Raw genomic sequence first — 12,658 nt, 5'->3', positions numbered from 1 at the left:
TCCCATTTGTTTATTCTTTCTATTGTTTCCCTTGTCTGAGAAGACATGGTGTCTGAAAAGATCCTTTTAAGACTGATGTCAAAGAGTGTACTGCCTGTATTTTCTTCTAGAAGCCTTATGGTTTCAGGTCTTACCTCTAGGTCTTTGATACATTTTGAGTTTACTTTTGTGAATGGTGAAAAAGAATGGTTGGTTTTCATTCTTTTGCATGTGGCTTTCCAGTTTCCCCAACACCATTTGTTGAAGGGACTTTCTTTTCTCCATTGTATGTTCTCAGCTCCTTTGTCAAAGATTAGCTGTCCAGAGATGTGTGGTTTTATTTCTGGGCTTTCAATTCTGTTCCATTGATCTGTGCACCTGTTTTTGTACCAGTACCATGCTGTTTTGATTACTGTAGCTTTGTAGTATATTTTGAATTCAGGGATTGTGATGCCTTCAGCTTTGTTCTTTTTCCTCAGGATTGCTTTAGCAATTATCTGCTTTTTATCACTACAGATTAGGAATCATACTATATGTACCATTTTTTTTTTAAGATTTTATTTTTCCTGTTTCTCCCAAAGCCCCCCGGCACATAGTTGTGTTTTTTTTTTTTTTGGTTGTGGGTCCTTCTAGTTGTGGCATGTGGGATGCCACCTCAGCATAGCTTGATGAGCAGTGCCATGTCTGTGCCCAGGATTCGAACTGGCGAAACCCTGGGTCACCGAAGCAGAGCGTGCGAACTTAACCACTTGGCCACAAGGCCGGCCCGCTATATGTACCATTTTATGTCTGGGCTCTTCACGCAGCATAATGTGTTGCTGTATCAGTAGTCCATTCGTTTTTGTGGCTGAGTAGTATTCCATTTGTAGATATACTAGTCTGTTTATCAGATGAGAATTTAAAAAAATATCTCTGCTCCCTCCCCCAGAACCTACCACTGGGGACTAGGAGGGTCTCATGTGGCCTCAAACGTACCAGTTGTGTATTATCTCTTGTAATATTATGATTTATAATAAATATATATTTCTTCTTAGTCCCTTTTCCTGGGCAGAGGTCCTAAAACCCTTAGAACTTCCTAAATGATGAGAGTAATAAAGGTGTCTTTTGTTATGTTAATGAAGTGACTTTGGAACACCTCCTAGGTCACCCAAGGATGGCGGCTGGTCACCAGAGGAACCAACCGTGTGATTGGAGGGTTGGAACTTTCAGTCCTATGCCCTGACCTCCAAGGGAGGAGAGAGAGGCTGGAGATAGAGATCAGTCACCAGTGGCCAATTATTTAATCACCCATGCTTATGTAATGAAGCCTCCATAAAAACCCAGAAGGACTGGGGGTGGGGCGGTTCGGAGAGCTTCCAGGCTAGTGAACACGTGGAGGTTTGGGGGGAGTGGTGTGCCTGGAGAGGGCATGCACGGTCCGCGTCCTTTCTCTATACCTTGCCCCATGCATCTCTCCCATCTGGCTGTTCCTGAGTTATATCCTTTTATAATAAACCAGTAATCTAGTAAGTAGAATGTTTCTCAGAGTCTGGTGAGCCTCTCTAGCAAGTAAATCAAACCCAAGGAGAGGGTTGTTGGAACCTCTGATCCATGTGACCAGTTGGCCAGAAGAACAGGTCATAACCTGGACTGGGGACCGGCATCTGAAGTCTGAAGAGGTAGGGGCAGTCTTGTAGGACTGAGCCTTTCACCTGTGGGATCTGACACTCTCTCCAGGTAGTTAGCGTCAGAATTGAGTTGAATTGTACGACACCCAGCTGGTGTTAGAGAATTGCTGGGTGGTGAGGAAAATCCCACACATTGGAGTGGGGATCAGATTCTTATCTCTGAATGAGGTTATCTAGATAGTTGGGGACTGGACGCTGCCCAGACAGTTGTGACCCCACAGACACAGTATTCCTAGATCTATACCTGATGTACTGCCGGGACCAAACGTGCACAATATACCACATATGGGCAGCCCTTTCTTGGCACTTGTAACATTTTTAATATAATTTGAGTTTTAAAAAATGGAAGTGGCTTTCAGGGCCGTGCTTCAGTCTCAGTATTTCTTCCTTTAGTGGTCTTGTCAGGTGATGCCAACAACAGTCTGTAGTTGTAGACTTCAGAAAGGGAGACACGGTTAGTTCAAAGTTACTTAGACATGATAAGGTCCTCCACGGAAGCCTGTTTATCTGCCTAATTACTACAGTTCAACACCTGTAGTTCCTGTCGCTCTCTCCAGCCAACATTTAGTGGGAGATTCTTCATGGGTGCAACCCTCCCTCTGTTACCCCTGGCCTGCAAGGTGAAAGTGGGCAGTGCCCTTAATGCCACACCACGTCGGTGGCATGTCTGGTTTTGACAGTTTGAGCTCCAACTAGAGAGAGCACTTTTGAAATGGAAATGCACTGTCATCCAAACAGTGAATGGTGTGCCACGCCTTGTGCCAGCCACAGCCCAAAGGCAAGGCACATGGTGTACAGAGCCTGGAGCCAAGAGTGGGTGTTCACCATGCTGAGGTAAGAGGCACCCTGCCCTGGGGAGCTTCTGCCCTCTCTCGGGTAGAGCCCAGGGTTTTCAGTGGGAATCCTTTTGTGATGACTGGGTGGGTGCTGTCAAAGTCAAGGTGGAAGGCTCTGACTCAGTTACTGGGGATCCACTTCTCCATGCAGACTCTGGGCAAGCTACCTGGCTTCCATCTCTCCATCAACTAATTCATTCAGAAATATCTGCTGAGCTCCTGGTATAGCCCTGGCTCTGGGTTCAGAGATGACAGGGGGAGACATCATGGAGCTTCCATCTAGCCAGGGGATTCACTTGCCTTGCTGACAACTCCTTGCATCCAGGTCTTCTGGCTGGATTTGGATTAGGGTTATTCACCTATCCACACTGAATTAGGCTCAGAAGACTTGGAATAGCCATGGCTGGCAGTGTATATAGGATTGCATCACCACCCTCTCTTCCATGGCTTCCCATTACTCTTGGAATCTTGAATAAGGCCCTCCATGGCTTGGCGTCATCTCCTACCTTTCTCCCTCTCAGTCTCTGTGTTCCTGTTCCTCAAATGGATCATGCTCCCTCCCATCACAGGGCCTTTGCACATGCTATTCCCTTTGTCTGGTTGTTCTCTCTGGTGAACAGGCTTTAAGGTGACCCCTATGATCCCTACCTCCTGGTTGTTCACAACATTGAGAGTGAGTGGGACCTGTGACTTGGTTCTAACCAACAGAATTTGGCAAAGGTGACGGAATGTCATTCCTGTGATTATGTTAAGTTATGTAAGACTCCACCTTGCTAACAGACTCACTCTAGAGTCTCTCTCCCTCCCCCCCCCCCCCCTTTTGCTGGCTTTTAAGAAGCAAGCTGCCATGAATCCTACAGCCATAAGGAAATGAATTCTGTCAACAACGTGAGTGAGCCTGGAAGTGGCCCCTTCCCCAGTCAAGCCTCCATGTGAGAATGCAGCCCTCCTCACATTTGATTGCAGCCTTGCAGAGGACCCAGCTAAGCCCTGCCAGGATTCCTGACCCACAGAAACTGTGATGTAATAAATGTGTTGTTTCAAGTCACTAATTTTGTTGTTTAAAAAAGAAAAAGCTGTGTAAATTTGTTATTATTTTCTATTTGCAGCACAGAAAACCAATATTCAGATCTTTGTCAACTTTTGATAGTGTTACATCCTGATAAACCCATCTTAAGTTGAAAATATCATAAGTTGAAAACGCATTTAATGCATGTAACCCACCGAACATCATAGTTTAGCCCAGCCTATCTTAAACGTGCTCAGAACACTTACATTAGCCTACAGTTGGGCAAAATCATCTAGCACAAGGCCTATTTTATAATAAAGTGTCGAAAATCTCATGTAAGTTATTGTGTTCTGTACTGAAAGTGAAGAACAGAATGGTTGTCTGGGTACAGAATGGGTGTAAGTGTATCGGTTTTTCACCCTCACGATGGTGTAGCTAACTGGGAGCTGTGGCGAGGTGCTGCTGCCCAGCATCACGAGACAGTATCAATCGTACTGCTTATCAATAGCCCAGGAAAATATCAAAATTCAAAATGTGAAGCACAGTTTCTATGGAATGCTTATCATTTTCGCACCACTGTAAAGTCAGAAAATGGAAGTCAAACCATCGTAAGTCGGGGGCTGTCTGTATTCTCTAACATTCACCTGATGGATTCCTACTCATCCCCTGCCATTCCCATCCCACTCGGGTGAATTTTCTCCGGGCAGCCTCCCCTACCCTCTCTGCCAAGGCCCGATCTCCTTGTCAGAGGCTCTCGTGCCACTGGGTGCCTCGCCTCCACGCGACCTGTCCCATTATAATTGTGTGATTATTTCACTAATATTTGCTGCTCCACGGTAGATGTAAGTGCCATGAAAGCAGCCTGTCATGTTCTCCGCTTGTCCCCTGGGACTAGCACGGTGCCTGGCACATGCAGGTGCTCCGTAAGTACCTGTTGAATAAATAAGTGAATGCAGGACATTCAGGGTCAGGATAGCACAGGGATAGACGGGGCTGGGTTGTTCAGTAGTTAGAGACTAAAATGACTCGGTGGAAAGTGGATATTGTAGCCCTAAAAACTCACTTTTATTGTGACGTATCTGGGCAACTGAAGCTAAAAGTGTATTTTGGGGCATCCTTGATGGGAATAATATGTGTCCATACAACAGTCACAGCCACCCCAGGGCTTGGCATGAGTGTGTTTCTCTTAGAAGCTCCAGACTCGTTCCTCCTTCCAGAAAACATCTTGTATTTTGATCACCAGGCAACTTTCTCAACAATGTCCTTCCAATGAGTTTCCCCCTTCATGTTCAGAGGAGGAAAAATGCAGGGGGAGAAGGGAGGGGTGTGGAGAAGGGAGGGGTGTGGTAAGGCGGAGGGAGCTCCAGCTTGGCAGTTCCAGGAAGGCCCATGAAATGCCAAATAGCTTTCCCCAGTAATAGATAGAAAGGTGAGTACATGGGCTGCTAGGTACTGAATTGTATCCCCCCCAAATCCATATAATGAAGCCCTAACCTCTAATGTGAATGTATTTGGAGATGGGGCCTACAGAGAGGTAGTTAAGGTTAAAAGAGGTCATAAGGGTAAGGCCCTGATCTCATAGGGCTGGTGCCTTTCAAATAAGAGGAAGAGGGGCTGGCCCCATAGCCAAGTGGTTAAGTTTGCATGCTCCGCTTCAGTGGCCTGGGGTTCACCAGTTGGGATCCTGGGTGTAGACCTACACACCACTCATCAAGCCATGCTGGGGCGGTGTCCCACACAGAAGAACTAGAATGACTTACAACTAGGATATACAGCTACGTACTGGGGCTTTGGGGAAAAAAAAAAGAGGAAGATTGGCAACAGATATTGCTCACCAATCTTCCTCACCAAACAAACAAACAAAAAAGCATACTTTAAAAAAAAGAAGAAGAAAAGATGCCAGAGCTCTCTGTTCACCTGTGAGGACACAGTGAGAAGATGGCCATCTGCAAGCCAGGAGGAGAGGCCTCACCAGTAACCAAATCGACTGGCACCTTCGTCTTGAACTTCCCAGCCTCCGGAACTGTGAGAAATTAAATTTCTGTTCTTTAAGCCACCCAGTCTATGGTATTTTGTTATGGCAGCCTGAGCAGATAAAGCTCCATTTTATACTATAAAATAAAGTTGGGGAGCTTCGGAGTGTAGTCTTGTATTCTGTATCTCCAATTGGACGTTTCCCGTCTCCCCTGATTTTTTGGCATCAGAGTGTAAACATGCCCCAGTCTCTACAGCTTTAATTATCCTAGGCCCCAAGGCCCTTCCTAACTGTAGTTGTGTTTTCCTCCCTTCCTCCCAGCCAAGCTTCCTGAAAGAGCTGTCTACGCTTGCTGGTCACACTCTCATTTCCGTTTATTCACTCTGCTGTCAGTTCACTTTGGCCTCCACCCTGCCACTGGGCAGAAGCTGCCTTGATGTCACATCCAGTGGACACTTTTTGGTCCTCATCTGACTGTTCTCTTTTTCACGATCCTTTCTCCTCCCTCAAGTTTCTGCACACGAGTCTCTTCTCTTTGTCCTTTCCTGGCATCTCCTTTTCGGTCTTCACCACCATCTGCTCCCCTATTGCCCCTCATGTAAATGTTGATGTTCCCCAGGTTTTGCCTTGTTCCTCTTCCCTTCTCACTCCATATCTCCCTCAGGTGAGCTCACCCCCTCCTATTGCTTCAGTTTCTGCCGATGACTCCCGATCTATAGCTTCAGCCCACATTCCTTGCGGAGCTCCTGACTCAAATATCTAACGGATGCCTGGATGTCCCTTAAGCACATCTAACTGGACATCCTCTAAATGGAGCCTGCCGTCACCCCCTCTGCTCCACATCCTCTCCCTCTCCTGCATGCCCCTTCTTGGTACACAGCACCATCATCCTCTGATCACTCTAGCCAAGGACTAAAGGTCAACCTCTGTTCCACTTTCCCCACTCCTCACGTCTAATTAGTCACAGGGACCTGTCTTCTCTGCTTCTTGAATATTCACGTGCATCCGCCTGTTTCTTTTCTGTCTCTTAGTCCTGTATGGAGAGCCTGAAAGTCTCTGATGTATCTGTTGCCTCCTCTGTATGGCATTTTTTCAGCAAGTGAAGGGAAAGGGGCAATGGCTGCACAGAGGAAATGGTCTTTTGCTCTTTCTAAAGCTGCAACAGAAAAGTGGGTTGATGTCTGGAGTTACAGGAGTTAGTGGATTTGTAATGACTCTGTCATTGGAGGCATTTGAGGCGAGGCTTGGGGAGCGCTGGTGTGGGATACTGTAGTGGGGCCTGCTTTGGGCATGAGGTGGGGCTGGAGCAGAGGTGGCATTCTGGTAACCACATCTAGCTCACAGATGCATTTTATTTAGCTCACGTGTTGTTCAAAATTCTTTAGTGGGTTGCCCACATTAAAAAAGCTGGAGATTTCAACATAAAAAGTTTCTAGCTTTTCTTGAAAAGACAGATTTAGCAGTTCGGGGCCCAGAGCACAGTTCAAGACTGGGAGCTGATTTACAGCTGCCCCGTCTGGTGAACCATTCTCCACGGTCTTCACCTGCCTGCTTCACTCGCTCATGCTACTGCCTTGACCCCCCGGAGCATCTGAGTTTGCTTTACCTGAACCAGATATTCTCAAGTTTTCATCCAGCCTGTGATTTTATGTCTTTGTATTTAGGTAGTAGAGGTAACTCCCTTGGGATTTCCTTTAGGCTCCTGCATCTGACTGATCCTAGTAAATCCCGCTTCCCTAGTCTCCTCAGTAAGAAGCCTTACCGAACCTGTCTGCATTTTGCTGCTCCTCCCACTTCCCTTTGCCATCCACCCCAACCATCTGCCTGTTTACAGTACTCCTCTGGCTCAGGACTTTAGCTCTCTCTGAGGCCCGCTCCGTTCAAACATCATGTCCCCTCAAAGCCCAGCCTTCCCAGGCATTTCAATAGCAAGTACATTTGCCTGTGTTTTGTCATCACTCTGGAAGTTTACGTGACTTTTAGGATAAGACATCAGAAGACAGATGAGTGGGATGTTCTTATATAAGGTCCTTAACGTCCCCTAACAGATGCAGATGAACTAAAGACAGTCCAGGAAGATGCTGGACCAGTTAGGAATGCCTTCAGCTCCAGATAATAGAAAAGTCTCCTCAAAGGCTTGAATAAAAGCTGTGTGACAAGATGTCGGGAGCTCTGAGGTCGCGGGAGTTGGTTCAGGGCCCCTCTGTCACGGTCAGAAGATGTCAGCTAAGGCTGCATGTTCACATTAAAGGCAGGAAGAAAGTTGTCTCATTTTATCAGGAAAGTAAATGCTTCGCTGGCTGATTTCTGTTCTTATTTCATTGCTGCTGTGGGTTGAATTGTGTCCTCCCAAAAAAGATGTGCTGGAGTCCTAACCCGCAGTCTCTCCAATTGTGACCTTATTTGGAGACAGTATCTTAAAAGAGACAATCAAGCTAAAGTGAAATCATTAGGGTGTGTTCTAAGCCAATATGCCTGGTGTCCTTGTAAAAGAGGAAATTTGGATGGAGACAGATGCCCACAGAGGGAAGGCAATGCAGAGACAGAGGGAGAAGGCCATTACAGGCCAAGAAGAAAGGCCCGGAACAGATCCTTCCCTCACAGCCCTCAGAAGGAATGAACCTTGCCAACACCTTGATTTCGGATTTCTAGTCTCCAGAGCTGTGAGACAATAAAGTTCCATTGTTCAAGCCACCTAGTTTATGGCAACCTCGCAAACTAATACAACTGACCAGACCACGACACGTGGTTTCCCTAGTTTCAAGAGAGACAGGGAACATGAGTATTTAGTTGCCATATTGCTTCCCCCCAAAATAGGATTCTATTGATAAGAAAAAAGAGAGGGGTAGATATTAGAATAGCAACCAATAGCATCTGCCAATATCCTGGTCAGTCAGGGGCAAGAAAAGCTGATCTACAAGAAGGGGCAAAGAGGATGGATGAATTAATGATTTCCTGATTTGTTGATAATTAAACAATTGACCAATAAACACTTCCTAAGCACATAGAGTCTCCAGCCCTGTGCCATGTAAGGGTATTTCCACGGTCAGTCTCAGCTCATAATTAGACTGTGGACTTAAGATCTATATTTACAAACCACATTTCCCTGGGCTCCAGTAGTCTGAGCCCAAAAATAAGGGGTTTTTTTTGGCTTAGTACCCACCTACTGAACTGTAGGAACCTCTATCCAAAATCCCTCCCTATGGCAGAGGCCTCTAATTGTTCCCCAGTACCTATTTTCCCCTTCTTTTTAGTAATAAAATACACAAGTTTCAGCTGGGCACATGATCACTCAGCTATAGACTACATTTCCCAGGCTGCCTTGCAGTTAGGTGTGGTCACATGACCAAGTCAGGGCCATGGGATGTAAAAAGGAGCAAGGCCTGCAACATCTGGGTCTTCTCCTTAAAGGCAAGTGGCTTGCTCTGGACATTTTCTTTTCCCCTTCCTGCCAGCTCAGAAATGGTACAACTGTAATAGCAGCCTTGGACCCTGAGATGGAAAGAACACATTGAAGATGACAGAGTAACTGGCCATCTTGGTTTTTAGATGACCTTTTGGAGCAGAGCCGTCAACCTTCCCTGGGTCGCATGTTTCATGAGACAGAAAAAAACTATTTATTTAAGCTGAAGTATTTTTTTTTAATGGCAGCTTAGCTGTACCCTAATTGACCTACTCCCTGAGAATAACATAGGGGTGTCCTATGTCTGTTTGCAGACATAATTGTTGTCTAGCGTTGTCAGGGGAAGTACTCTCCATTTTGACATATCTTGCGTGTGCTTTGTTTCCAAGTCACACAGCAGCCCTGTCTCTGGCTTTCAGTTTCCCACCAGGACCCAGAAGCTAGGGGCAGGGCTGGGGTGAGGCAAGACCTGAAGAGCCCCTCTCAGGCTGTGCACTGCGGGGTTGGCAGCAGAGAGTGAATGCTCCTTAAATTTGCTACCCTGGAGCCTCTCGTACCTCTCCCTGGTCTCAGCCCTGCCAGAAGCCATAGCATTTTCATTAAAAGACTCTAAAATACGCCCTAACTGCTAGGAACTCACTGCTAGGAATTCTTCCTATGGAAATAAACAGGTCTCTAAACCATACGTACAAAATGATCGTTTCCTCGAAAAAGTATATAAATAGAAGACTGGAAGGACATGCACCCAAATGATAACAGCAGTTACCTTCAGGAGACAAGGTTACAGGCGATTTTTTTCCCATTTTTTTTTATCTTTTGCAAGTTTTCTGCATTCTACAAGTAGTATTTTTGTAGTTAGGAAGAAAAAAAGACTATTTAAAAAAGTTTTTTAACTGTTCCTCTTTTCCAGAAGTGATCTATTATGCTTGGGCTAAGCACCTTGCTGTCCTCTTCCCTTCTGGGGAGCACTTTCCCACGAGGCTCTCTGATCCTTTATGCAAATACCCCCACAGAGTCTCACCCCACAAACCTTCCAGACAGGCCCAGACATGTCTGAATCTACAGACAGGCTGGACAAGCCTTTTGGGGGTGCTGTCTTCCCTGAGAGGGATATAATGGCTTCAAGGCACCGTGTAGTGCTGGATAGGACCCCCCCTTCCCCAAGCTCCACCTCATCTCCCAACTTATTCCCAGGGGTAGCTCAGGGAATTGACACCCTGTGGATGGAGGCTGATGGACAGGATTTGAATCCTGACTCTGCTGTGAACAAGCCACGTGACTCTGGGCGAGTCATTCAGTCTCTGTGCTCAGCTTTCACACCCCTAAAACGGAGATAACACTAGTAGTTACTTCATAGGGTGGTCTTCTGGAGTGAGTAAGAAAATGCATGTGAAGTGGATCACAGCCTGGCACGAGGTGGGTGGTGGCGTTTTATTGACACCCCCACGTGGAGGTCTCACCCTCGTCTCGAACACAGTATTGGGCATGCTGAACTCTTGATCACAGCCCTTCCCCAAACCTGTTCCTCCTCAGGCCTAGGTCATGGCACCACCCAGTAGAGGCTCACGCCAGAAGCCAGCCTGTCATCCTTGATCTCTTTCAGCCTCCAAATTCAATATGTTGCCAAGTCCTAGTGATTCTGCCCCAGAACTGTCTTGCACCCTTCTGTCTCCCATCGCCATCCTCTTTCGTCTGGAAGATTGAGTGAGCCTCCTAATTGTTCTTCCCATGCCCATTCTTGGCCCCCTCCAATTCTTCTCCACATTGCAGCCAGAGGGGTCTTAAAATACAAATCAGATCTTGTCACTCCTCTATTCAAAACCCTTTATGACTTCCAGTTGCATTTGGACCAAGACCAGCCCCTGCCAGTAACCCCTACTCACTGTGCCACTCCTATCCTACGCCCTCTCTCCCACTCATGCCAGCCTCACAGACCTTCTGTCAGTTTCTTGAAAACACCAGGTCTTTGCGGCTTCAGCAGCTCGGCATGTGCTGTGTCATCTGCCTGGGACACTCTCCTCCCCGCCTTGCCCTGTCCTGCTCACTCATCCCCTTTCTTCAAGCCTCAGCCTAAATGCAGTTTCCGTGAGGAGGCCCCTCCTGACACCCAGTCTAAATCAGGCCCCCTGTTACTCTCTCTCTGTACTTTCCTTCAAGACTCTTTTCACAAACTGTAATGATAATGATGCATTTGTAGTATATGTTCTTTTAATGTCTGTTTCTAATACTGAATTAAATCCTCCAGGAAAGCAGGGACCGCGCTTCTTTTGCTAAGCACTGTATCTGTAATACCCAGTGTTGTACCTGGGGCAAAGTGCACATAAAATTAAAAAATTGCTAAAAGAATTAGTTACATATCAGAATAAAACATCTCTGAATGTCAATATATGTGCTATATAAACTCACAGTAAATGGTATAGGATTTGTTTTTGTTTAAAGATTTTATTTTTCCTTTTTCTCCTCAAAGCCCCGGGTATATAGTTCTGTATTTTTAGTTGTGGGTCCTTCTAGTTGTGGCATGTGGGACACCGCCCCAGCATGGCCTGATGAGTGGTGCCATGTCCACGCCCAGGATCCGAACTGGTGAAGCCCGGGCCTCTGAAGCAGAACACACAAACTTAACCATTGCGCCACGGGGCCAGCCCCTGGTATAGGATTTGGATCAGTGAGAACTCACTCTGAATTGGTTTGGCCTGATAAATCATCTGGGAGGAACAGTACGCATCCGCCTATCCACCCATCTATCCATCCATTTGCTCATCCATCCACCCACTTGCCCAGCTGTCCATCCATCATTTCATCTAATGTTCATTGAATACCTGTTAGGAACATTGATTCAAAATGTTGAAATTTGGGGATCTAGTACAAAACATGGTGATGACTATAGTTGATAATACTGTATTGTATAATTGAAATTTGCTAAGAGAATGATCTTAAATATTCTCACATACAAAAAAGAAGATGGGGCCAGCGCCATTGCCAAGTAATTAAGTTCCCACACTCTACTTCAGCGGCCCAGGGTTTCACTGATTCGGATCCTGGGCGCAGACATGGCACCGCTTGTCAGGCCGTGCTGAGGCGGCGTCCCACACAGCAGAGCCTACGACTAGAACATACAGTTAGGCACTGGGGGGCTCTGGGGAGAAGGAGAAGGGAAAAAAAAAGAAGAAGATTAGCAACAGATGTTAGCTCAGGGCCAATCTTAAAAAAAATAGTTAAAAAAAAGGAAGAAGATAAATACATAAGGTGATGGATGTGTTAATTAACTCAATGGAGGAAACCCTTTCACAATGTATACATATATCAAATCAGCATGATGTACACTTTAAATATCTTACATTTTTATGTCAATTATACTTCAGTGGAGCTGAAATTTAAAAAATGTTGAAAACTGAAAATAACTGAGAGATCATTTAGTACAGTGAATCACTAGCATTTTTACATTGATTTACAGTAAAAAAAATACACATTTATATCATGGCCCAGTCCATACATACCTTTATATAAAACTGAAACAAAAGGTTCATTAAATAATGCTTTTCTCATGTGTGAATCTCCCTGTTGTCTTCTATTCTGTTCTATTTATAAGAAGTATTGGTGTAGGGCCGACCCAGTGGCATACTGGTTAAGTTTGCATACTCAGCTTCGGCAGCCTAGGATTCAGGGGCTTGGCTCCCAGGCACAGACCTAGACACTGCTCATCAGGCCATGCTGTGGTGGCATCCCACATACAAAATAGAGGAAGATTGGCACAGATGTTAGCTCAGCAGCAATCTTCCTCAAGCAAAA

The sequence above is a fragment of the Equus przewalskii genome, chromosome 1 (genome assembly GCF_037783145.1).
Source record: "Equus przewalskii isolate Varuska chromosome 1, EquPr2, whole genome shotgun sequence".
NCBI lineage: Eukaryota > Metazoa > Chordata > Mammalia > Perissodactyla > Equidae > Equus > Equus przewalskii.
Note: the sequence above shows the minus strand (reverse complement) of the source record.